We start from the raw sequence: 27901 nt of genomic DNA on the forward strand, positions 1-27901 counted from the left end.
ACAGTTGTACTAATGACTATCGACCCACACAATAATGTGGTACAAGAATATCGAGGACAATATGTAGAGGGACAGAATATTGAAAGGTAAGTTCATATAGGGAAGTATAGATTTCCTATTCCTCACGCCACATCTTTGCACCTTTGAGATATATATCACCAACAGTGGCGTCTTCTGGCAGGGAAAAGTGGCTGTGCGTGGCAAGGGAGAAATAAAATAAAATAATACATATAACAAAAAAAAGTACCTTAATTACTTGCTACCCAGCCTGCCCTGCGGCCAATCCTTATACTGCTCAGTGCAGTGCTAGGATTGGCTGGGTGCACAGTGCAGGGCTAGATAGAGCACACTGCAAATGTGTGCTTAGCTGGGCCGGGTCGGCCGGCCAACCACAAATGCGCTCTGAGGGGAGTGCACAGTGCACTCCCCTCAGTTCACATCACAGTCCATGGCCCTGCGCCATTTAATACAAAAAGATAATAAACATGGTTTATTATCGTTTTGTATGAAATGGTTTGCAGCAGCTGGTGCTGGGGGGGGTGGTGAGGGGGGTGACACTCCTCAGCCCTAGCAAAGAGCCGCCCCTGATCCCCAAGGTACATATATGTGAAGTTAGGTATAGAAAATATAGACTTCTTCACTAGTCGATATTTTATTTTCAGTATTTTGTCCACAATATTGTGTGCCATTTATATTATGTTGTCGATATTCAGGGTGCACACCTCACATACTGTGCAAAGCTTCCACACTTTCTACTAGCTGACGCTATGCAAACCCCATGTGCAATGCCCATACACTGTGCAATATCTTCACACTCAACAGCAGCTGTCAGTATGCAACCCACTGTAAAGTGCTTGCCACCAGTGTTTAAGTAGTAACAAAACATAAGTGCCAGGGCCTTTGCCAGGAAGCCCTGCAGCTTGCACCCCATTGACCTTACTGGCACTGCCAGTGGCACTACTAACACAAATACTAACCGTCACACTCTTACAAGTGAGACAATGCAGACAATTCCGTGCCATCTAAAGCTATAAGACTTGCTTGGGCGTCAGCCATTAGCCATTTTTAATGTATATTGAATGATTAAACAACGGATAGTGTACTCATCTCTAAATTAGATAAATAGCACCACCCCGTGACAGGCTGTCATAAGTGTCAGTGTTGAAAATTAAGTGCCAGAGCTGAGCACTGGAAACCAATGGCTTAAATTAAGCACTGCTTGCCACCATGCAGAGCTGATACACAGTGCGATGTCCACACACTCGCGCAGCGTCTGTCAATGTATTTGTAGAAAGCCCGCGTATCATGCAGTGCCCTCACACCGATGTCTGCGCACGCAGTTGTGCCTGTTGCAGTGCAATTTCTACACATTGTTTAATGCACGCAAATAGTACAGTGTTTGCCACCACGAAGAGCCCACTCACCATCCAATGTCCACATACTATGTGACACAAGCACACACATCACATTGTGTAACACTGTGTGTTCCTGCTCCTGGGCAATATCCACACACCTGCAGGGTCCACGTACGTACCATGTCTGCACAGTTCCTCAGTGCCTACCATATGCTGTGTAATGCACACATTGTACAGTGCCTACCATGCAGTGTACACAAAAAGCTATACCTCAAACTGCAATGCCCATCAGTGTGCAATCTACATGGATACATTGTTCTATATTTACTTATTTCACTGTTACTGCCTGCCACTGTGTAGGTATGAAACACTATGCCTAGCCTACCCACCCACACATACAACTGTGAAGCGCCAACATGCACTGCAGCAGCCAGCCACCCTCAACACCCAGGTCAGACAGAAGAACCAGAGACGAGTGACTGATGGAGCACCTTGAAGACATCATCTAAACATAAGATAAGCTCATATAAGCTCTAAACATCACTCATCAACTTCCAGAAAAAACATAAAACACACCTTTTGGCCAGCAACAAGCCTCAGAAACCTGTCACAGCGATACCGCATCACAATCGTCAGTCTACAGAAATCCCAAGAACCCTTGAAAAAGAAGGAGTTGTGGGACCCCTGGGTTTAAGTGAGAGATAACATTTCCAGCACCTTCAGCGTCACTTATTCACGTTTGTTCATCTCTCTGCCGTCTATGATTTGAGTGAACGATCCAGGGATCAGCCTTTTTAAAGCCACCGGAAAGGGGGGCATGGAGGTACAAGAAAGTTGAGCTGTTCGAAGTTGTTTAATTTGTTTACTCAAAATGTTGTGAAATGTCATCAACATTTTGTGAAATTACTCTTGTAGCATAAAACGTGGATTTCAGGTATCTTGCATGACTTTTTTGTTTACAAAAGTGCATATTTTACATAAACAGGCACGCCAGATACCTACAGCAGACTACTTAGTACAGAAAATGTCTCCTGTCAAGACATTTCCTGTGCAATCAAGTCTCCTGTAGATGAACATTACGTAAAATCACATAATACAAATTTCTGTGCACCTTGAGAATTTTGTGCAATACGAAATTTGAGGATTTAATGCATTTTCCAGAGGTAATTTAAATTTCAAGCCAAGGTAGATAATGGGAGTCTCCCTGAATGAAAGTTCTCTTTTTCTGACACATTTTATTGGCATGAAATGAGGACTACTGGTCAACCTGACATTACCCAAATGGGCCGTATGTCACTATACTGTGGCTGATATATCGACCTACAATAATACTGCATCCACTTCTTCTCCCATTCCTACATTATGATGACAATAACATATTTATTAACTCATAATATACTTGCTTAACTGTACACCCACTTATCTAGACTTACCTTGTGACATATTGGATACAGCTGCATACTGGATGTGATCATTATGTGGGGTGAATTTTGACCACGATACAGTGGTAGAATACCACCCATTTAGCGCCCATCCATTAACATCTCAGCTTGTGACAGATTCACGAGGCAGGCAAAACCAGCCACAGCTAGGTGGCACCATATGATAGCACAGCCTACAAATGTAAGTTGTTTTCATTCTTTTCAGAGCTTGACGCTGCTGCAGCAAATACATTTATACATTACAAAAGCAAGCTCTGCTTGCTTTGCAAAATATTCATGAGGTAGTCTACACCGGCACCAAGCAGGTGGCGCCATAAAGTACATAGCCCCTCAATGTACACTGTTTCTATTAGGAAGGATTTGGTTGTGCTTCCGGAAAACCAAAGATGGGCCCCACAAGAAGTTGTTGACCCAGGCCCCACAAAATCTTCTGAGAAGCCTACCTTCACAGTGTGGCTGTGTTGAAAATGGAAGGGGGTGAGAGAGGGACTAACAAAGAGAAATTGTGAGCATCTTCCATCTAAAAGCCAGAAGCGAACCAGTAGTGCTGACCCAGTCCATTTCAATTCGAGATGTATATGACTGACCTTGCAACATATCTGAGGAATTTTGGATTAATACTTGGGGACAGAAAGACTGCCTATCTTACATATGCAGAGAATCAGTCATCCTCAGCCCCACTCAACTCCAATAGCACAAGTGTAGGAGGCTGGCCTGGCTTGTAGTGGGTACCAAGGGGTACTTACACTCTGTACCAGGTCCAGTTATCCCTTATTAGTGTAGAAGAGGTGTTTCTAGCAGCTTAGGCTGGTAGAAGGTAGCTATAGCAGAGCAGCTTAGGCTGAACTATGAGACATGCAAAGCTCCTACTATACCACTGGTGTCATATGCACAATATCATAAGAAAACACAATACACAGATATACTAAAAATAAAGGTACTTTATTTTTATGACAATATGCCAAAAGTATCTCAGTGAGTACCCTCAGTATGAGGATGCCAAATATACACAAGATATATGTACACAATACCAAAAATATGCAGTAATAGCAAAAGGAAGTAATGCAAGCAGTGTAAAGTTACAGTAGATTGCAATAGGAGCACATAGGTATAGGGGCAACACAAACCATATACTCCAAAAGTGGAATGTGAATAACGTATGGACCCCAAACCTATGTGAGCTCGTAGAGGGTCGCTGGGACTGTAAGAAAACAGTGAGGGTTAGAAAAATAGCCCATCCCAAGACCCTGAAAAGTAGGTGTAAAATGCACCTATATTCCCCAGAGAGCACAGAAGTCGTGATAGGGGAATTCTGCAAGGAAGACCAACACCAGCAATGCAACCAAAGTGGATTTCTGGACGAGAGTACCTGTGGAACAAGGGGACCAAGTCCAAGAGTCGCGACAAAGTCGAGATTGGGCAGATGCCCAGGAAATGCCAGCTGAGGGTGCAAAGAAGCTGCCACCAGATGGTAGAAGCTGTGGATTCTGCAAGAAAGAAGAGGGCTAGAAACTTCCCCTTTGGAGGATGGATGTCCCACGTCGTGAAGAAGCTTGCAGAGGTGTTCCCACGCAGAAAGACCGCAAACAAGCCTTGCTAGCTGCAAGGGTCGCGGTTAGGGTTTTTGGATGCTGCTGTGGCCCAGGAGGGACCAGGATGTCGCCACTTGCGTGAGGAGACAGAGGGGGCGCCCAGCAAGACAGGGAGCCCTCACAAAAGCAGGCAGCACCCGCAGAAGTGCCGGAACAGGCACTACGAAGAGGAGTGAACCGGAGCTCACCCGAAGTCACAAAAGGAGATCCCACGACGCCGGAGGACAACTCAGGAGGTTGTGCACTGCAGGTTAGAGTGTCGGGGACCCAGGCTTGGCTGTGCACAAAGGAAATCCTGGAAGAGTGCACAGGAGCCGGAGCAGCTGCAAACCACGCGGTACCCAGCAATGCAGTCTAGCGTGGGGAGGCCAGGACTTACCTCCACCAAACTTGGACTGAAGAGTCACTGGACTGTGGGAGTCACTTGGACAGAGTTGCTGAGTTCCAGGGACCACGCTCGTCGTGCTGAGAGGGGACCCAGAGGACCGGTGATGCAGTTCTTTTGGTGCCTGCGGTTGCAGGGGGAAGATTCCAACGACCAACGGGAGATTTCTTCAGAGCTCCTAGTGCAGAGAGGAGGCAGGCTACCCCCACAGCATGCACCACCAGGAAAACAGTCGAGAAGGCGGCAGGATCAGCGATACAAGGTTGCAGTAGTCGTCTTTGCTACTTTGTTGCGGTTTTGCAGGCGTCCTGAGCAGTCAGCGGTCGATCCTTTGGCAGAAGGTGAAGAGAGAGATGCAGAGGAACTCTGATGAACTCTTGCATTCGTTATCTAAAGAATTCCCCAAAGCAGAGACCCTAAATAGCCAGAAAAGGAGGTTTGGCTACCTAGGAAGGAGGATAGGCTAGCAACACAGGTAAGAGCCTATCAGGAGGAGTCTCTGACGTCACCTCCTGGCACTGGCCACTCAGAGCAGTCCAGTGTGCCAGCAGCACCTCTGTTTCCAAGATGGCAGAGATCTGGAGCACACTGGAGGAGCTCTGGGCACCTCCCCTGGGAGGTGCAGGTCAGGGGAGTGGTCACTCCCCTTTCCTTTGTCCAGTTTCGTGCCAGAGCAGGGCTGGGGGATCCCTGAACCGGTGTAGACTGGCTTATGCAGAGATGGGCACCATCTGTGCCCATCAAAGCATTTCCAGAGGCTGGGGGAGGCTACTCCTCCCCAGCCCTGACACCTTTTTCCAAAGGGAAAAGGTGTAACACCCTCTCTCTGAGGAAGTCCTTTGTTCTGCCTTCCTGGGCCAAGCCTGGCTGGACCCCAGGAGGGCAGAAACCTGTCTGAGGGGTTGACAGCAGCTGCAGTGAAACCCCGGGAAAGGTAGTTTGGCAGTACCCGGGTCTGTGCTAGAGACTCTGGGGATCATGGAATTGTCTCCCCAATGCCAGAATGGCATTGGGGTGACAATTCCATGATCTTAGACATGTTACATGGCCATGTTCGGAGTTACCATTGTGACGCTATACATAGGTAGTGACCTATGTATAGTGCACGCGTGTAATGGTGTCCCCGCACTCACAAAGTCCGGGGAATTTGCCCTGAACGATGTGGGGGCACCTTGGCTAGTGCCAGGGTGCCCACACACTAAGTAACTTAGCACCCAACCTTTACCAGGTAAAGGTTATAGATATAGGTGACTTATAAGTTACTTAAGTGCAGTGGTAAATGGCTGTGAAATAACATGGACGTTATTTCATTCAGGCTGCAGTGGCAGGCCTGTGTAAGAATTGTCAGAGCTCCCTATGGGTGGCAAAAGAAATGCTGCAGCCCATAGGGATCTCCTGGAACCCCAATACCCTGGGTACCTCAGTACCATATACTAGGGAATTATAAGGGTGTTCCAGTAAGCCAATGTGAATTGGTGAAATTGGTCACTAGCCTGTTAGTGACAATTTGGAAAGCAAAGAGAGAGCATAACCACTGAGGTTCTGGTTAGCAGAGCCTCAGTGAGACAGTTAGTCATCACTCAGGGAACACATACAGGGCACACTTATGAGCACTGGGGCCCTGACTGGCAGGGTCCCAGTGACACATACACTAAAACAACATATATACAGTGAAATATGGGGGTAACATGCCAGGCAAGATGGTACTTTCCTACAACAAGACATATCACAAATCCATTCATGCAGGAAAACAAACAATTATAACAAGTGTCTGAAAGTAAAGAAAACAAAGGCCCAAACTGTGGAGTTTCAGAGAGTTATACGAGCGCAACAAAGAATCAATTACAGTTAAATATAAATTGATTTTTTTTTAAACATCTTTTTATTGTGTTTATTCCAACATGCACATACCACCCTTCACTGTACAACGATTGTGTATCACGTGTAAAGTTCCCTTCTTATTAAAGTACAGTAATTTCCATTCCCAGCAGTTACAAGAGTGTTGGTTCCAAGGATACCATTCTCTTCAATCCTCAACCCCCTGCTGAGGCTTGAGGATCACCACTGCTGTCCAGGGATCCCCTCTTTCCATCTAGTTGTACCCTTTTTTGCTGGGGCCTCTGAAAACCTTGTGCCTTCCATTCTAGACCGTAGTACGCTTGCCATGAGTCCCAAATCCTTCAAAACATCCTTGGACAGTCCCTTGCACTATAGACTACTTTTTCTGCCTTTATATGTGTGATATGCCAATCATCCATTGTCCTTCGGTCGTAAGAGTGGGACTCCCCCCACCCTCTGGCTATGTCTCGCTTCACTAGGATAAAACCTTGGGTGCAGAAGGAAGTTGCTTCCTGGATAAGCTGACCTCACTCGGGAACTGATCACTGAACACAGAACTAAATACAACTGTTAGAAATGGGGTTTTTGGTTGGCAGTCAGGTTACCCTCTGTCCAAGCAAGAACCCTCACTCAAGTCAGGGTAAGTCACACACAATCAGCCTGTGCCCACCCTCTGGTAGCTTGGCACGAGCAGTCAGGCTTAACTTAGAAGGCAATGTGTAAAGCATTTGTGCAATAAATCATACAATACCATAATATAGCACCACAAAAATACACCACACAGTGTTTAGAAAAATATCTAATATTTACCTGGGTATTTGCAGGTCAAAACGATCAAAGATGCAATATGAATTTGTAAAGATATCACTAAAAAGTGATATAAAGTGTCTTAAGTCTTTAAAAAGCAAACAAAGTCTCTTTCAAGCACAAAGTACCTGTTTGGAGTGGAAAATCTCCGCAAAGGGCCGCAGAAGAAGAGATACGTGGAAAAATGCTGTGCGCGTCGATTTCTCCCCAGCACACACGGACTTGCGTTGTTATTTTTCACACGGGGAAGTCGTGCGTCGTTTTCCAGCGCGCGGACAGTCTCTTTCTGTGGGTCGCGGGGATTACCAGATGTCCCGGGGTCTGTACGTGGATTCTCCTGCTAGTTTTCCGGCTGCACGTCGTTCCGCGGGGCTGTGCGGCGACGTTTCGCTCTCACGGCTGGCGTCGCGTCGATTTCCCCTCTGGAAGTCGGGCGGCGTTGTCCTTGCGACGCCACGCGTCGAAGTTCTGGTCCCCCCGAAAGCGTCGTGTCGTTCAGCGTCGGTGTGCGGCGTTTTTCTCGCTGCGGAACAAGCTGTGCGTCGAAATTTTCGGCGCACGAAGAGTCCAAATGAAAAAGAGAAGTATTTTTGGTCCTGAGACTTCAGGGAACAGGAGGCAAGGTCTATCCAAGCCCTTGGAGAGCACCTTTACAGCCAGACAAGAGTTCATCAAGGCAGCAGGCCAACAGCAAGGCAGCAGTCCTTTGGAGAAGGCAGACAGGTGAGTCCTTTGAGCAGCCAGGCAGTTCTTCTTGGCAGGATGTAGTTTCTGGTTCAGGTTTGTTCTCCAGCAAGTGTCTGATGAGGTAGGGCAGAGGCCCTGTTTTATACCCAAATGTGCCTTTGAAGTGGGGGAGACTTCAAAGAGTGGCTAAGAAGTGCACCAGGTCCCCTTTCAGTTCAATCCTGTCTGCCAGGGTCCCAGTAGGGGGTGTGGCAGTCCTTTTTGTGAGAGCAGGCCCTCCACCCTCCCAGCCCAGGAAGACCCATTCAAAATGCAGATTTATGCAAGTGAGGCTTAGTACCCTGTGTTTGGGGTGTGTCTGAGTGAATGCACAAGGAGCTGTCAACCAAGCCCAGCCAGACGTGGATTGTAAGGCACAGAAAGATTTAAGTGCAAAGAAATGCTCACTTTCTAAAAGTGGCATTTCTAGAATAGTAATATCAAATCCAACTTCACCAGTCAGCAGGGTTTGGTATTACCATTCTGGCCATACTAAATATGACCTTCCTACTCCTTTCAGATCAGCAGCTACCACTTCAATACTGTATGAGGGCAGCCTCAATGTTAGCCTATGAAGGGAGCAGGCCTCACAGTAGTGCAAAAACGAATTTAGGAATTTTACACTACCAGGACATATAACTACACAGGTACATGTCCTGCCTTTTACCCACACAGCACCCTGCTCTAAGGCACACATTAGGGGTGACTTATATGTAGAAAAAGGGGAGTTCTATGCTTGGCAAGTACTTTTAAATGCCAAGTCGAAGTGGCAGTGAAACTGCACACACAGGCCTTGCAATGACAGGCCTGAGACAAGGTTAAGGGGCTACTGAAGTGGGAGGCACAACCAGTGCTGCAGGCCCACTAGTAGCATTTAATCTACAGGCCCTAGGCACATATAGTGCACTCTACTAGGGACTTATAAGTAAATTAAATAGCCAATCATGGATAAACCAATCAATAGTACAATTTACACAGAGAGCATATGCACCTTAGCACTGGTTAGCAGTGGTAAAGTGCCCAGAAGTCAAAAGCCAACAACATCAGGTCAGAAAAAATAGGAGGAAGGAGGCAAAAAGTTTGGGGATGACCCTGTCAAAAAGCCAGGTCCAACAACAACTATATGAGACTAATACTCAGCTTCACCTGAAACTTCATTCACAGCCATTACATCCTTTCTAGAAAAGCACTGCTAGTGTTCAGTACTATAAAAGTAGGGTTTGAAGACATAAATCTCATACAATATTATGAAATGTATTTAAATGTGTTGTTAAATCAATATTCTAAGACACTGAAGCTAAGACCAAGCCTACGCCCAAAATTACACAAAGAGGAGACATTAACTCAACAGAAAACATGCACCTGTAAATCACCAATTGAAAGACAATAGAAATGGCCCAAAATGTATCACAAGCAGATCTAGGTCAACAACTGCTAATTCTTGACAAAACAAGTTACAAAATTGTACCTACACCTCGAGAAAATACACAGTAAACATTTATATTTGAGCCCAAATAATAATTCCCTAGTTGCTAAAGATCTCCCCATGACAGTGCCCTTCCCAGTAACAACAGAAATTTAGTAGTATTACCCCAAATTCAAAGTCAAATAAGGCAAGCAAAATTATACAATCTGCTAGGAAACCCGGGCATTTGCACAAAGCAAAAATAAATGCTACAGACTGCTCGATAGGGCACATACTCCCACAAAATGACTACTCAAGGTTAAGTGACTTGAACACAGGCAACTAACGAGTAATGATCAGGGACGTGGTCGGTGAGCGGAGGCCGCGGATTCACGAAGGCAGAATGGGAATGCTGAACAAGAGTAAACGGTTCAGCAGTGTGACCTGGGCTTTGTGGAAAAGAGCACCACTTTCTCATCGACTGTCCCAATTAGGAGGAGACACAGAACTGCTGGCATCGGGAATTCTCCATTAGATGAATGATTTACACGGAAGAAGAACACTAGATCCAAATTCACCAGGGGAAAATCTATAGGACGCTGAAAACGCAGTAGATTACCCATCAGCCCAAGAGGCTATCAGAGAGTCGGAACAGCCCAACTATGCGTAAAATAGGAAATGGATAATTTATGTGTTTTAGTTATTCACATACCGTCACAGACAATAAATATTTATGTCGTAATGCCCAGGTATTTTACATAGGCTGACAACTTGTGCCTATTTTCCTAAACAAATGCCTAAATACAGTACGCATTCTGTACAGTAAGCATTCAATCTCAATTGTTACAGTAGAGTTCCACTCAAGCATTTAAAGCATTGTAGTGTGCAAACATACACAATGATTAACCAAAGATCCAATCAAACAAATCAACAGTATGACATACACCTTAAAAAGGAGAGTCACAAGAATTGGGGCCTCTGGAACACCACGGGATACGTTTAGTTTTGGAGATGCAAGTGGAGCAATCACAACCCCAGTTGCACAGTTGCCCAGAAAGATTAACTTGATTACAAAGCCAAAGTCTTTTACACAGAGTGAAAGGAGTTTTGTAGGAGTAACTGATGATGATGTCGAGGGCTACAGAGCATTCCAGCAAACTTGGCAGTGCCGCCATCAGAATCAGTCAGTAGCCACAAGTAATCCCCGGGTGTCCAATAATCGATTCAGATCCAATCCACAGCATATTGCTGGTGCAGTCTATAATTGATGTCAATAACATCATGCAGTCAAAATGGGGACTACTGTGATCGAAACCTCCTATATAGATTTAATCAAACCATAGCCTCAGTTAAGGACTGGCATACTATAACAGAAGTCAGTGACAGGTTAATGGCAGTTCATAAATCATCCCTCATCCATGGGAAGAGGTTTAAAATAATTGAATCACAGGGGTCTAGAGCAGATCATCTAGGGAGCCATTGGTGGTGAGATCCACGAAGTTCAAAAGATCCCATAATTCTTAGGCTTAGTAGATGTTTCTAGTTCAGCTAATACTAAAAACCTTGGAAATATCAAGTGAATTCCGTTTTGTAACTGTAAAGACTAATTTTGCTTTTCATATCATAAATTTGTGCGGTCTGGTATACCTCAGCCAACTTATTTTGGCATTTGGATCATATGGTTTCATGAAGGCACATTCAAGTGGCTGACACTGTCTTTTTGCTGTTACCAAGCCAGAGGAAAACCACTTTTAGGTGAACTTTCGTGGATTAAAGGTTAATTGTCACTTTGAAGCAACACAATCAATCAACTACATGCAACAGTATGATTCAGTATTACTATGTCCTGACATACATCGGACTTTGCCATTCCAACAACAACATCTTCAGGCATTTAAATCCTGTTATTTAAAAAAATAAATAATAACATTGTTCAGAACTGGAATTTCAGTTTTGAATGTGATTCCAAAATGATCAGATCGCTATTGGTGGACAAGTTACTTTGTCACAACGGTGACTGATATCCCATCCACCTAAGTCTAAATCCTATTATACCCAATGGGATTTAGATTTAGGTAAATGGGATATCGGACACCGTTGTGATGTAGTAACCCGTCTGCCAGTATGTAAATCAGGCCCTAAATTGGGTTTGCAGTGGTAACCACAGTAGTCAACAAGACTAATACATCCATGATTTAAACGTTTCACATGTGGAGCTAGATACACCCTGGTGAGACCAAAAGATATAATGGAATCATTTTCCCATTGGGTAAATGGTAGCATATGGTTATCCTACCAGGTGTTCTAATCAATTAACATTACAATGTTGGCACAGTGATTGATTAAGATTTTGTATTTGATAAAAATCACTTGTTTCTATAGGTGCAACAAGGTGCATGAAATGAAGTGCAAAGATATGTGAATACAAAGTCATAGATATGGACTTCCCAGATCACTCTCCTACATGTGCTTATTAGGCAAGGTTGGTTACACACTATTCACACTTACTGTGCATGAGTTACCAAGACTATTCCTAAGGATCCACTTGCCAAGAGGGCAGGGGAACATAAAATGCAACTTTGCCTGGGGCACAAAAAATCCCAGGTCATGCACCTTTTGTCAAACACACATACTTTTTTGGATTGTGTACTAAATTACTTTCTAAGCATACATCTAACCTATGCCTGCAAAAAAGCATTGTGATTAGACTCCGCTCATTCATGTGTAAATGTATGTTAGAAATTTGAATTGATGAGGAAAGGGTACCTGCGATTATTTAGAGAATGGCTGGAGCTGCATATAACACCACTACATGGAGCCCCATAGGGTTCTACTCACCTATAATACCATGAAAATCTCCCAGTAAAATGACCATTCACAACTCTACTTGAAGATTTCCTCTGCTCTAGACATCCAACACCTCATACACTTCCCGCACTTTATCCAGACCTAGATGGCCAGTGTCTAACTAAAGCTCAACCCCACCACAACAAAATTATTTTTATTTGTGAACAAGCAACAAGTAGCCCCAACATGGCTCAGTGACATGAACATCAATTGCTTTGAACCACAGCTTTCACTGAGTGCCAAGAAACAACCCTCACCATCGAAGAACACATTGCCAAAAAAACAAAGAGAGTCTCATTACCAGTTTTCGTTACTACAGAAACTGAAATAATTTTTCCCTAAAAAGTAACTTCACAACTGCTGTTTAAGCCTTCATACTCTCCCATCTAGTTGGTAGCAATGCTCCGCTGGTTGGCCTCCCAGAATCCACACTGACACCCTTAAAGAACATTTAACAAACTGCACCACATCTCATCCAAGCTGTGACCACCCATCTTGATGGTACTCCATTTGCTCTTCATTGTAGCCAGCACCTTCATCAAAGCCAGTGCGATAAGTACCCCACTTATCTGACTACAATCACCATCTCTGGGGCTCTTGGTTCACTAGAGCCCAGGACACCGAAGGGTTGGATGAAAAGAAGTGTAAACAACTTACATGTGAACATTTAACCTATGTGTATATATATATATATATTTTTTTTTTCACTGAAGAAACAAAGGCTACAGGGACGTTATAGTTAGGAAATAGAAATTTTAAAAAATTGAGAAATTCACTAAAAAAAGCAAAGGTTAAAGGGGTGATATAGGTAGGCTCACATTTAATTTGTACAAAACCAAAGAAATTCAGCAGTTATAGTTACCACAGCTCACTATAACTTGCACCCCTGCAATGCACTGTTTATGACATCACATATTACATCACTCATGACATGGCCAGTGACATCACTGATGACATCTCAAATGACATCACTGATGACTTCATCCACAGAAGCACTCACATTCCGACTCACACACCTACACAACCTTTCATACATCCAATCAAAGACTCACACAACAACTAATGAATACATTCACAAACCCATACAACTACTGTTACAACCACTCACAGGCCACAGAACCACTCACACAGCCACTGATTCATTCATACAAGTACTCACACAACCACTTACTCACCCATACAACTACTCATACAATTAGTCACTTACTCATACAGCCACTCACAGAGCCACACACTCATCCATCCAGCCTCTCAACACAGTCACTCACTCACCCATGCAAGCACTTGTACACTTACTCGCACACCCCTACAACCACTTACATATCCACGGACTTATCCACACAAGCACTCACACATACACTCACTCACTCACTCACAGAAACACTTAAAGAAACACTAACTCAACAATACATTCACTCACACACCAACTCACTTAACCAAACAGCTAGCCAAATAGCCACTCACCCATACAGCATCTTACACAACCAGCGAACCACTCATACAACTATTCAAACACCTAGCCACTACCCCATATAGTCACTTACATACCCACTCTTCCACCCATCCACCCACTTACACAGCTATTCGCCATCCTATAAAACCACTGATACACACTCACTCACCAATATAGTCACTCACACATCCACTCACTCACTCACCCTCACAGCTACTCACACACCTATTAATACAACCATACAGGCATGATCACACACATTCACACACCCATACATGCACTCAGATACACACTCACACAGAAATACAGTTACACAACCACTCACATAATATATGTTAAAAATAGAATCCCTCAGTAATACAGAAAGTGTACTATGTTAACTTTTATAGAACCTTGCTATATATGCTTAACACTCATAAACTTTTAGAAAACACTAACACTTACTGGATGATGTCATCAATGAAGTCATCAGTGATGTCCCTTGAGATGTCATCAGTGATGTCACTTGAGATGTCATCAGTGATGTCACTTACCATGTCATGAGTGATGTAATATGTGAGGTCATAAGCAGTGCATTATGGGTGCACACATCATAAGTAGCTCAGGTAACTATAACTGCAGAATTTCTATTGCTTCCTTCGTGTCAAGTGCGAGTTTAACTATAACATCCCTGTAACCTTTGTTTTTTTAAGTGAATTTTTAAGGTTTTTTTTAATTTTTTATTTCTTTGGTTTTGTACAAATGAGGCTAACTATAACATTCCTGTGACCTCTGTTTTTTCAGTGAATATACACACACACATATATATACAGGCCTCGAAAAATCAAAAAAATGTTAGCAGACCTGCAGGTCTAGTGACTTATATACTGTACTCGACCTAACAGTAATGCTCTTAACCCATAAACTGCTTTAAAATTATGTAATCCTAGCCAAATATTTTCATTCACTGAGCTGCCATTTTGTTAATCACATATGACATCACCTTCAATTATGTTAATGCTGCATGTATGCTGTACAAAAAACTCTTGGTTAATAGACTAGGGTACAGATTTACCAGAATCTGGCGCATCAGTACTCACGCATCAGTTGTCTTACACCTACCGCTGCTACCCAACGACACCATGGGTGCAGCGTATTTACAGTATGGCACAACTTGGCGTACGTTAGGCCAATAGCGTCAACATTTTTGGCACTACTGTGGCGCTTTGCTGCACTAGCGACAAAAAATGTATATATAAATATATATTCACCAGTTATAGTTATTTCAACTAACTATAACTTGTGCCCTACGGTAACTATAACTCGCACCCCCGCCATGCACTGTTTCTTTATGAATAACTTTACAATAAATGTTACAGTGATATTATCAATGATGTTATAACAGATGTATTGAGTGCGGTAATATCTGGGGTAATTAGCAGTGCATGGTGAGGATGTGAGTTATAGTTACTTTAGGGCACGGGTTATAGTTACTTGAAATAGCTATTACTAAAACTGGTGAATCTCTAAGGTTTTGTACGAGTAAATTCAGAACCTAACTATAAAGTCCCTGTAACCTTTGTTTTTTCTAGTGAATTTCTATGTTTTTCTAAATTTTATTTCCTAACTATTACGTTCTGTAACCTTTGTTTTTTCAGCGAATTTCTATTTTTTTTTTCATGTAAAGTAATTTTCATTACTATATGTTAATCCAACCACTGCTGCACATGGGTTGGTCCGTAGAGCCTCTGGCCAACCCCCTACAACAACCCAACCTTGTGCCGAGCACGGCCAAAGGCTGTGCTCCGTGAGGTTAGCCGCAGGGCCAGACTGCGGCCAGTCCCTGCAGCCAACCCCCATAACCACCCAACCCTGAGAGAGAGAGAAAGTGAGAGATTTAGAGAGAGAGAGTGTGATTTAGACTTTGATTAATGATACGCTTAGAATGAGAGATTTCCGGCAAATTGAAAAGAAAAATGTTTTTGTCAATTAGAAAGAGTGAGATCACTTTTCAGTGTGTAACTTAAATATTTATGGTTGAAAAGAAACTAAAGCAGGAAATGACCAGAGACTCACCCAGACTAGAACCCTTACCGTGCATGTCTGAGACCCTAACCACCAGGCCAGAGTAGACTCTTTACTGTGCAGTGTCCAGACTTAGCTATGACATTCAACCCACAGATTTTGAGAGGAAAAAGACTTCAATGTCCCATCACTAGGAACGCTTAACAATGAAAACACAAAAAAATAAACAGACACACTGCCAAGCGAAACTAGTAGTTGAACCTTCAGCCTACTGAGTGACAGCACAAGTCCTTGATCATTAGGCCAGAAGTGGCTCTGCTCTGCTCTGCATCCAAACATAACTGTAACATTCGTACCAAACATCTTACTAGTCTGACTCTTTGAAGTCACTGTATGGAGAGACCATTGCAATAACAGTCTCTCTCTTTCTTTTCAATCCCATTATGGGATGTAAGAGAGAAAGAGAGAGATAGAAAGTGAGAGATTGAGAGAGAGGGAGATAAATTAAGAGAAAGAGATTGACAGAGAGAACTTGAGAGAGAGAGAGAGCGAGACAGAGAAGGTTTTTAGGCTTTTTTAGGCTTTGGTGAATGATATATTTTAGGACAAATTAAAAAGAAACTTGAATTTGTCATTTAAAACAAGTGAGAGCACCTTTCAGTATGAACCTTTAACTTTTGAAGTTTAAAATAAATAAAAGAAGGTAAAAAACCACAGACACGTGGAATAGAATCCTCAACTTTCAGTGTGAGGGCCTGTGACCTAAACATTACACCACAGGCGACTCTCTATACTGCTCTTTATAGACATACCTATGACATTCAATCCACGCATGTGATAGGAAAGAAACATGAATGTTCCACCACTAGGAAGGTTTAACAGTCAAAACACTAGTGAATTAACAAACACACTGCCAAGCGATACCAGGATTTGAACCTTCAGCTCACTGAGTGACAGTACAAGACCTTGACCATTAGGCCAGATGTGACTCTGTTCTGCTATGTATCCAAATGCAACTATAACATTCATACCAAACATTTTACTAGTCTGACTCTGTAAAGTCATTGCATTAAGAGACCATTGCAATGGCAATCTAATGAGACAGGACAGCGGGGAAGCCTTAAGGCCCTTGTGTCCTAGATAACTCCCCGCATCCTGCGGGGACCAGCGTTGTTCCCACAAGCAGAGAGCTGCTCGAAAAATCAGCTCCCTGCTTGCAGAAGCAATGTTTTCTTCTGTTTCCCTGCACACATATTTGCATGCAGGGAAACAGATGAAAACGTCACTTTTTGCAAGTCAGAGCTGTTTGACAGCTCTCACTTTTAGAAAGTAAAGTGGTTGCTCTGACTTGGTGGGAGCTGTCAAAGCTCCCGCCAAGTCACAGTAAACAGCTATGTCCCAGGGGTAGGCAACCCAGGACATAGTAGGAGTCGGCCCTGGGTGGTGGCTGTCCCCAGGGACATCTGTGGCTCCTCGAGTGGGGATGCACGGCCCCCTCCAACATAAAATAGCCCCCGGGAGGTGGAGATCCCCAGGGGCTGGGGGGGCATGAGACCCTCCCACATTACATTTGATTAAAGCCCGAGGAGGTGGCGGTCCCTGGGGCTGTGGTGGGCCATGCGGCCCCCCACATTACATTTATTAGAGCCCTGGGGATGTGGTGGTCCCCGGAGCTGCGGGGGGCACTGCCCTGCCCCGACATTACATTTTATTAGAGCCCTGGGGGCGATGGCGACCCCCAGGGAGGTGGGGGGGCCTGGTGCCCCCCGCATTACATTTTACTGTAGCCCCTGGGAGGTGGCGGTCAACGGGGCAGCGGGGGAGCTGGGCGGCCGCTGGCATTACATTTTATTGGAGCCCCAGGGAGGTGGAGGTCACCAGGGATGTAGAGGGGTTGGGTGGCCCACCCCATTGTATTTAGTTGAAGCCTCAGGGAGGCAGCGGTCCCTGGGCTGTGTGCCCTCTCCCCCTGCATTCATTATAAATAAGCCCTTAGGAAGTCGCCGTCCCCAGGGCATCAAACTGCCCTAGGAGGGGGGCTCGGGGCGACCCCCTCTTTTATTGCAAAATGCCCCCATGACCTGGCCCACCCAACGGTTTCTTAATAATAAGCCGAGGAGCTTGCGCTTTTAAAAAAAATGTTGCTGGGAATTCGCGGATGCACCGCAAATTTGTGGCAAAATTTTTAAAAAATGCTTTTTTGCCCTGGGGGCAAGACCAAAGGGGTCAGGGTGTCCCTACCCTGCTGAAACCGAGTCCCAAGATGGCTGCCAACACTTCCTGGCTGAAGTGTTGGCAGCCAATCAGAGCTCTGCATTTTCCTGCACAAGCTTGGTATTATTTGCAAACCCTACGCACTTCTAGATATCTATATTTAGTTTTCTTTTAATATCTCAAAAAGTACAAAACAGATTTTCACCAAATAACATAAAGCACCGTTTCTGGACCAAGAGCTACCTTTCTGCCAAATTTGGTGTAATTCTGTCCAGCGGTTTGGGCTGCAGTCTTGCCTAAAATCCCTATGGGAATTATAATGGGAAACACATGTTTTTTGACCCCCTTCTTCCCCCCCTTTTCTCAGCCTCTGCTAGACAGATCACCTCGAAACTTACCATGTACAACAAGATTCACTGAAACATTTTGTTAGAAATGGGGTCTTTGGTTGGCAGTCAGGTTTACCCCCTTTCTAAGCAAGGACCCTCACTCTAGTCAGGGCAAAGAAGAAACACACCTGGTTAACCCCCACTCACCCGCTTGGTAGCTTGACATGAGCAGAAAGGCTTAACTCAGAATCAATGTGTAAAGTATTTGTACCAACACACACAGTAATACAGTGAAATACTACAAAATGGACACCACACCAGTTTAGAAAAATAGGCGACATTTATACCAAAATTACAAAAATCTAAAATACACAAGTCAAGATATGATTTTTTAAAGAATAAGAGTCTTACTACATAGGAAACAATGGAAATGTTGATTTTACACAAAGTACTTGGTTTGTCTAAAAAATAAAGCCGCACAGGTGAGCGTGCTGCGGGAAAGGCAAGTGAGACCGTGCGTCATTTCTTCTCTGGTCAGGTAGGCGATACGTTGTTTTTCTCCCTCGCAAGAGAGCGATGCATCGATTTCTAGACGGGGCAGGTTTACGATGACTTTGACGCCCATCGACGATGCATGAGAAATTCGGTTGCATGGTGTTAAAAAACTGTGCTGCATGGGGTTTGCGTCATTATCGGCAGCTGCTAGTGGGTGTTGTATTGTTTCTCCAGCTGCTATGCGTTGATTTCCTAGCCATGATGCAGATCGGGCATCGGTTATAGCCGAAAGCGGGTGGTGTGTCATTTTTAGCAGCGTTGCATGTGGTGCGTCAAACATTTCTCTGCACGGTGCTCTGTTCTTGGATTTCAGTCCTTGTTCTGCCAACTTCACCTCTCAAGGGCCCAGGGACTGGATAAGGCACCACTTGGCAGGGCAGGTGTCTTAGCAGAGAATCCAGGTGCCGGCAGAGGAAGTCTTTGATGGTCCTGAGACTTCAAAACAGGAGACAAGCTCAATTTGAGATTCTTCTCAAGCAGGAATGCACAACAAAGTCCAGTCTTTGTCCCCTTTCAACTGCAGGATAGCCCAACAAGGCACAGTCAGAGGCAGTGGTATCAGCTCTTCTGCTCTTCTCTTTGGCAGAGATTCCACTTGGTTCCAGAAGTGATCTTGAAGAAATCTAAAGTCTGGGGTTTTGGGTCCAATACTTATACCCCTTTCTGCCTTTGAAGTAGGCAAACTTCAAAGGGGAGTCTTTGTTGTTTACAGGAACCTGCCTTACCCAGGCCAGGCCCCAAACATAAACCAGGGGTTTGGAGAATGCATTGTGTGAGGGCAGACACAGCCCATTCAGGTATAAGTGACCACTCCTCCCCCCACTCTAGCTCAGATGGCCCATCAGGATATGCAGGCAACACCCCCAGCTCCCTTTGTGTCACTGTCTAGAGGAGATTCACAAACAGCCCAACTGTCAGTATGACCCAGACAGGGAATCCACAAACAGACAGAGTCACAGAATGGTTAAAGCAAGAAAATGCCTTCTTTTTAAAAGTGGCATTTTCAAACTAACAATCTAAAAACAAACTTCACTAACAGATGTATTTTTAAATTGTGAGTTCAGAGACCCCAAACTCCATAATTCTATTTACTCTCAAAGGAAACTGCACTTTAAGGATATTTAAAGGCAGCCCCCATGTTAACCTATGAGAGAGATAGGCCTTACAACAATGAAAAAACGAATTTTGCAGACTTTTACTGTTAGGACATGTAATACTACACAAGTACATGTCCTACCTTTAACATACACTGCACCCGGCCCTTGGGGCTACCTAGGACCTACCCTAGGGGTGCCTTACATGTATAAAAAAGGAATGGTTTAGGCATGGCAAATTGATACACTTACCAAGTCGAATTGGCAGTTTAACTCTGCACACACAGACAATGCAGTGGCAGGTCTGAGACATGTTTACAGGTCTTGTCATGTGGATGGCACAATCAGTGCTGCAGGCTCACTAGTAACATTTGGTTTACAGGACCTTGGCACCACTAGTGCACTTTACTAGGGACTTATTAGTAAAACAAATATGACAATCAGGAAAAAGTCAATCACACATATAATTTCACATTGGGAGCACATGCACTTTAGCACTGGTCAGCAGTGGTAAAGTGCCCAGAGTAACAAAAACAGCAAAAACAGAGTCCAGCACACAGTCAACAACCTGGAAAGCAGAGGCAAAATGTTAGGGGAGACCATGCCAAGGATACCATATATATATATATATATATATATATATATATATACACACACACACACACACACACACACACACACACACACACACACACACATACAAACAATATTGAAAACAGCACTGTTACATCAACAACCACTGTCATGCAGGATGCACAAGAAAGCGCACAACAAAATTTGGGTAATGAAATAGTGTTATCTAAAATAACTAAGTGCATGAGGGAGGAAGGAAAAGGGTGGATTGAAGATGGGTTGTAGGGTGATGAGGTCTGCACAATGTAGAAATCAACAAATACAAAGTATATCCTTCATGAGTCCAGGGTGGACCTCCGACTTGAAGAGGGTTTTATTTGTCAAAAAACAGTATTCGACATAAAAGATTTACAAAATCAGACGTTTCAAAGAAAATCTCCAAAACAAAAATCAGAAGTCGAAATGAAAAAAAAATACAAAACATAATCCCAGACTTCAATTGAAAATAAAGTCACCTCCGCCAACCCAGGCACGGTTCTGTCCTGGCTGTTGAGGATTAGGTTCCTGACCATACTGCTCGAGGTCCTAGGGGATGATGGCCAATGCCACTTCCTCAGGCACCAACATGTAGATAAGAGAGGTGGGGCTAGGCGCCTCCTGGGGCGATAATACAGAGGGTCAGGAATAAAGGTGGCGGAATGGGCGTGACTAACTAAGACAACAGATGGGGAAGTATGGGCATCTGGGAACGGACTTGGTAGCAGTTCTGGTGGAGAGGATGTAGGACAGATCCTTGTAATGGGCGGTCCCCGTCCTGCCAGGCCTTTCAAGGACCTACAGGATAGATTGCTGGCCAAACACCAAAATTACCCCTGTACTTATCTGTGGAAAACGTAGCCTTGGCCTCTGGTTTGGACACGGGTGGTACAACTCGTGGGAGAAGGAGTGATCAGAGCGACTGGCTTAGGCTATGGTGTTGTAGCACCTAGGGGAAATAGGTGACGGCATAGAACTGCAGTACAGCCTGTTGCCTGTACTGCAGTGACTGTAACATGGAGTGTATTTCTGTACTATACTGGTGAGGGATGCAAGCAGTACCTGATGCAAGCAGTGGGATTGGCTTACCTGCGAAATGCCAGCTGTGACCCCACTGGTCCTCTGGGATGTGATAGTCCCTTGACATGGGAGAAAGTGGCGTAGGAGCATTAGCTAAACAATCTCCGACTCTCATTCCGAACTATGTCTATGATCACACCTGGTGTTAGGGAGTATGTCCCCAGTACCTCTATGTCAGACATTGCTTTTTATTTTCATAGCCTCTCTCTCCTCCTCGGGTAGTAGTTGTGTGGATGAGCAGCAAACAATGGGCCCAGCATTGTGGAAAACGTGCTTCTGGCTGGCTACTTGCGGTGCTGACCAGTGTGTCACTAGCTGGTGAGTCGATGACTAAGACGAGAGAAGGGTAGTGTCCTAGAGGATCTCAGTGAGTCCCCACGCTGAACTGGCCAAGTTTGTATAACTGTTTTGAAACATGCAGTTTTGCTGTTTGAGTTTACTGTCTACACACGTTGCTGTATTCCGGCTGTTTTTGCTATTATGCGTCTTGACGTCACCAGCTACGTCTGTATATCTATAACTTTGGGCCTGTTTGGCCGGCAGGACTACTTGAGTACTAGTAGGTTTATTTTTGTGAATTGGGCCGGACTTCCACTTGTGTGAGTGTATCAGTGGTTTGCATGACTCTGCCGGCGCCCTTGGTTCATTTCCCCTCCTCACATCCCCTTTGGAGGATATTGACCATTGTTGGGTCCCACCCCTGCCCACACTCACATTTACACCTCAGTAGTACATTTTGGCTGTGGAATAATCAAACCACGATAGAGAGGGCACTACTGCAAGTCTGCCCCTCCCCACCAAGTCACTGATGCCCCCATTATCCCAGTGGGAAGAAAGGAATATAAGGCTGAAACCCTGAGTGCATCTTTTGGATTTCTATTTGTGTTTCAAGAAAACATGTTTTCGCTTTTGAAGCTTTATGTATCCCCGCTTTCGCTGCGCTTTATGGTTTTAATTCATTTGCTATTTCAGAATGTGCTGCTCAGCTTTCATTGCATCTCAAGGTGTTATTTCATGGTGCATCTCTTTAACAGTACTTCAGGTGAAATAATTTTACCTCCCTTGCTTTGATTGCATTTCATGATTTGTTCTTATGTGCTTCAATAAATAATGCTTTTGCTTTCTCATTTAAGGGTTTATTTTCTATGCGTGTTTTAATAAATAATACATTTGGGTTTCAGTCCCTGTTGTTTTGTTTAGCCTGAAAAGGCGTTGTCTGCTTCTGGGCTTATCAATCTCTGGGGCTCAAATTAGCTCGAAATCTTATCATCAGATCTGTGGGAATTATGTCTTGGATTTTGAGACGTGTGCTTTGAAACTGTTGCCTAGAGATTCTGAAGATGTGCTTCCAGTCTACCTGGTTTTGAAAAGGCTGCTCAGACAACTTCAATAGAAAGTCAAAGGGGGGTTTCTGGCATGGGGCGACAGATGAGTGCAGAAAATGACAGTGAGGCATATAGAGACAGTGATGCTGTTAGATGAATTAAAGAGATGGCAGAGGGAGAGAGAGCTACATGGATGAGCATTGACAGATGATTTAAAAAGCTTAGATCCATTCAGAAAGAGACATTGGGGAATGGAAAAAATACAGATTGAGAAGCAGTCAACAGGGAGAGCAGGGTCAAGCATCAGATAGCGATGCACAGAAACAGATACAAATAGACTGGAGGCAGAAAAGATGTACAGACATAAAAAGATAAAGACATTGACACGAGGAAGTGAGGAAAAAGCAGCTGCAAACAAACAGTGAAATCCAACTGAATGCCACACACAGATTCCGCCTTCATTTGGGCGAAAAAGAAAATGATTACATTGTTTCTGGTCTATATTTTTTGCTGGAGAATTCAATGTTACCAACATCATTTTCTGGAATTAAGGATAAAAAAGAATTGTCATAAACGAAAACAAAATGTCACGTAAATGTATAAATAACCATGGATCTGATGGAAAAAACCTGTGACTGTTGAAAGTTAATACTGCAGATCTGCGATCCAGATACTGCCACACAATTCGGAGTAATCTCACAAAGAAAGCGAACAACACTCTTAAGGTCTCGTTATGGGTAGAAATTTGCAATACAATGCACTACATTGAGCGAACAGGGCTGATGTTTATAATTACACAGTGTCTACTAACACAAACAGGACCCTACGTGCTATGACACATCACAACACATTTCTCTAATCATACCGATCAAGAAAGGCGAAAACTGCAATCGAGAAACCAAGAAATGCAATTAAAAAGCATAAACACCTGCCTCACTTTGACACACTTTGATGCTTACAGCGACAAATCGCAATTGCTTTAAAAGCATCTTTTACAAACTCCCCTTTCACCCCTCCCGCCCCCCCACCCGGCGTCAAGTGACAAATTCCTGAAAATCAATTCACAGTGAAAAGGAAAGTTAAGAACTAACAGAAACAATTCTAAACTAAAGCATTTATTAGGAGCACAGCACACGCGAAATACCGCACGTTGTACAAAGGAGCAGTGCATACATGTGAGGGCACGAGTCAAGAGAGCACCACACTCCCAAGGAACCACACCTCAAACTTCGCATCCATTTCTAGTTAGAGCCGCAGTCTAAACCACAAACTCACACCACCTGCATGGACACACGTACACCCCCCCAAATAAACACAGGTGAAGCCACACCAGCTCCCATACACACTCTCCTATGAAAGAGATCACTGTGGACCATGTCAATGACGAGACCTTGACAGAAGAAATCTGCATCTACGAGATACAAGTCGAAATGAGGCACAAAGCCCTGCAAAACATCAGGATCGGGAGAACTCATCAGAAAAGAAGATTCATGCAAAGGGCGGAACTCTGCGACTACCCTAATGTATATAGAGATTCAGTCTCACCAAGGACAGCATCAACACCCTTTCAGGTCCCATCACACCACATAACATGCCACAAAAACACACTTCACACATAGTTGAACTGAGTAGGCATTATGATACTACACTATTGGGTTTTTCAGGATGGTCAAGGAAATTAGCTCTGGCCTGTTTGTCACAACTGTCTTTAAAGCACTATGGCAGATCACAGATGCTCTCACATCCCACATCACGTATGATATTCCCCAGGCACCATATAAAATATGCCAAGCACACAGAGTTCTACAAAGGCAGTAGCTTCCCCATCACCATAAGGACCTTCAATTGCACACCTGGCCATCAAAAAGCCACAGATACCCGTTTATACACTCCGCCCAGTGAGGCTATACCTGTTACGACTCGGTCGTCCCATTTCCAGGGGGCGCTGTAAGGGGACTGTCAGAAGCCTGGGAATCACCTTGAACACCTATCTAGAGTCCCTTGCTGACTCCTGTTTGTTTCTCTTTTCTCCATGGTACACTTGTGTAGGACTACATTTGCTTCTTGGGACTGCAAATCCCATAATGCACAGCTTGGTAGTCAGGAAAACCCGGATTCTGTTTCCCATTGTCTTCTATGGGAGAAGTCCAGTTGCTCCTTTTCACTGGATCCTCTCCTCCAGGACTTGCAAGTGTCTGAAACTACACACACCTGAGACCTCTCCTGTGCAGCCCAGCTTGGAACTGCTTATAAGCAGCCATTTCCTCAAGCTCCCCGTCGTGCATCGGACTTCGATTCCTTTGTGTTACAAACCCTTTGTCGGATGGTGTTCCAGTTTTGTTCCTGTTCCTGTTCTGTTCCAGCTTGATCCTGTTTCCTGTTTCTCTGCCCTGCTCCTGATTGTTCCAGCTAGAGTCTGCTCCCTATCTCTTAGCCTTGTACCTGTTTGTTTCTTCCAGAGCCTGCTCCCTGTTTCTCTGCCCTGCTCCTGCCTTGTTTCAGCCTGAACCTTCTCTGTTTCCCAGTCCTGTTTACTGCTCTTTTCCTACTCCCTGTATTCCAGCCCTGCCATTGCCTGTTCCAGCCAGAGCCTGCTCTCAGTTTCCCAGTCCTGTCTCTGTTTGTCCCAGCCAGAAGTTTGCGCCCTGTTTTCAAGTCCTAGTCCTGCCTTTGCTTCAGCCTGAGCCTGTTCCTAGTTCTTGCCTCTGCCTCTTTGTTTGTTCCCTTCTGTTTCTGTTTCTTCTTGGTTCTTTGTGTCTGGTAAGTGTTCTATCAGTCTTCACCAGTGTATACGTGTCCTCCTGTGTACTGGGGTTGGCTCCTGGTTTCCAGGAGGCAATTCCAGCCCCCATCCTTATCCAGTGTTATACGTTGTATTTCGTGCCTAACAGTGACAGTGTGCTATTGCTGTTTTCTCAGGAATCGCCACTGTGTTTCCAGCTGGACCCACAAGAGCGTGTCCTGTGTATGTAAGTACTATCCTTGTTTGTGCTCTAGGGTCCAGAGACAGAATCACTTCTGCTGCCTCCTTTCTATGGGGCTGGCAGGGTGACTATCTGTAAGAGCAAACTGCACAGAGGCATTGAGATTCCCTGTCACTGTGGGAGGTTCTGCGCCTTACTCTGTGTACAACCCCAGCGTGTTGGTCCACTGGTAATCCGTTTCCTGTTTGTTCACACAAGGGTTGCTCTGCTTTTACTTTCCTGTTTCCTGTGCCTGTCCATAGCTGTCCTTTCCGTGTATGCCTTTAGCTGCTCTTCTGCCCCAGTACACTACCTCTTTAGGATATTCGGTGACCTCAAGGGGTGTCCTAACCAGAGTCCTGATCAGACCCGCCCGAAACCGTGACAGAATGCACGAACCAAAAATGTCAAGCTCCCCAGGCAGTAAAGGCACACACAGACCTAAAATGCTTTCCTATCATGTTAAGACACCCCTTTCTAAGCCTATACATTCTCTGAAATCCTCTAAAAAAGACCTTAGTTTAAAGGATAGACTTGTTAAAGAAAACCATAACTTGCAAGTTCAGTACTATACTGAGTGGCTTGCTAATCTTTCAATGATAGACTATTATGTTATTTGTGGCTATGACCCCCAGTCCCTGTCTTTAGAAGAATTACAAGGACGTAATGAGTTTTTGCAGTATCTATTAGTTGAAGCCAGTAAGATTGTTCATAACCGTGGAAGTGCTTTTGCTACCTCTGCACAAGACATTTACTCTCAAGAAAAGATGGTTAATTCCTCACCTCATGCTAGTGCATCCCACATTCACTTCCAGGACTCTGTCAAAACAAAGAACCCTGACACTGTTCAAGAAGCCACACTAGGGATTCCCTTGTTTTCTGTTGAGCGCTTAAGCCCATCTAGGCCAGTTTCTCAGAATTCAAAGTGCAGTGCTGACTCTTATAAAGATCTATCAGTCCCTCAGAGCTTTCAAGTCAGCAGGCTAGACCCGGTATCTAAGGGATCAGTAAAAACTGTGGGATTCCTTAGTTCAACTCAAATGGCTTGTGCTCCTCCCAAATTGGATGACAGTACATCAGTCTCAATTCCTAAGTGTTGTGCTGACTCTTGTAAGGATCTACCAGTCCCTCAGTGCTTTCAAGTGAGCTGGATAGAACCTGTATCAAATGGATCAGTAAAGACTGTGGGATTCCTTAGTTCCACTCAAAAGGCTTGTGCTCTTCCCAAACTGGATGATAATACACCAGTCTCAATCCCTAAAAGCTCTGCTAAACCCTTTTCTATTCTGAGTGGGTTTGATAACAATATGGACATACACACACTAAAAGAGCAGTTTTGGCAGATTAAAAGGCAGATATTGGACTTCTATGATGAATATGTTGTAACATACACAAGAAATCGTGCACGTGGGCTCTTTTCATCAATGCATATTTCACTGTTGCCAGAACCAGACATTCTGTTTATCTATAAGGTAGAAGAAGTAACAGAGCAGCTGTTGGAAACTACTGCAAGGCAATTTGAAAACCTGAAAAAAGAAAATGATCACCAGCTTTGGCTTAAAGAACAGTATGCTACTTTGTGTGCCTCTCCAAAGACTTCTATAGAGCAGATTGTCCCTTCTATTAATGACAGTCAAAAGACAGCTCCAGTTATAAATATATCAGCCTCTTCTTCAGACTCTCTCTCAGCTTGTTGTTTTCCAGAGAATATCCCTGCGCAGTTGACTGAATCTCTGACATCTCTGAGAGATTTGACACCTCTTGATTCAAAGGATGGATCAGAGTCTTCAGAAGGAAGTGCCTCAGCCCCTCTATCAGAACAAATAAAGCCAAAGGAAGAAGAGAGTTCTGATGCAGACTCCAATAGCTGCACCTTA

The 27901-nt window shown here is 44.3% G+C and overlaps 1 protein-coding gene across 3 annotated transcripts in view; it reads right to left on the bottom strand.

Annotated features, from left to right (window-relative positions):
• The window catches only part of UNC5A (unc-5 netrin receptor A), a 902953-nt gene that overhangs the window by 273612 nt on the left and 601440 nt on the right, over positions 1–27901 (bottom strand). The gene's annotated exons all lie outside the window — the stretch shown is intronic.

This window comes from Pleurodeles waltl, chromosome 7, assembly GCF_031143425.1.
Source record: "Pleurodeles waltl isolate 20211129_DDA chromosome 7, aPleWal1.hap1.20221129, whole genome shotgun sequence".
NCBI lineage: Eukaryota > Metazoa > Chordata > Amphibia > Caudata > Salamandridae > Pleurodeles > Pleurodeles waltl.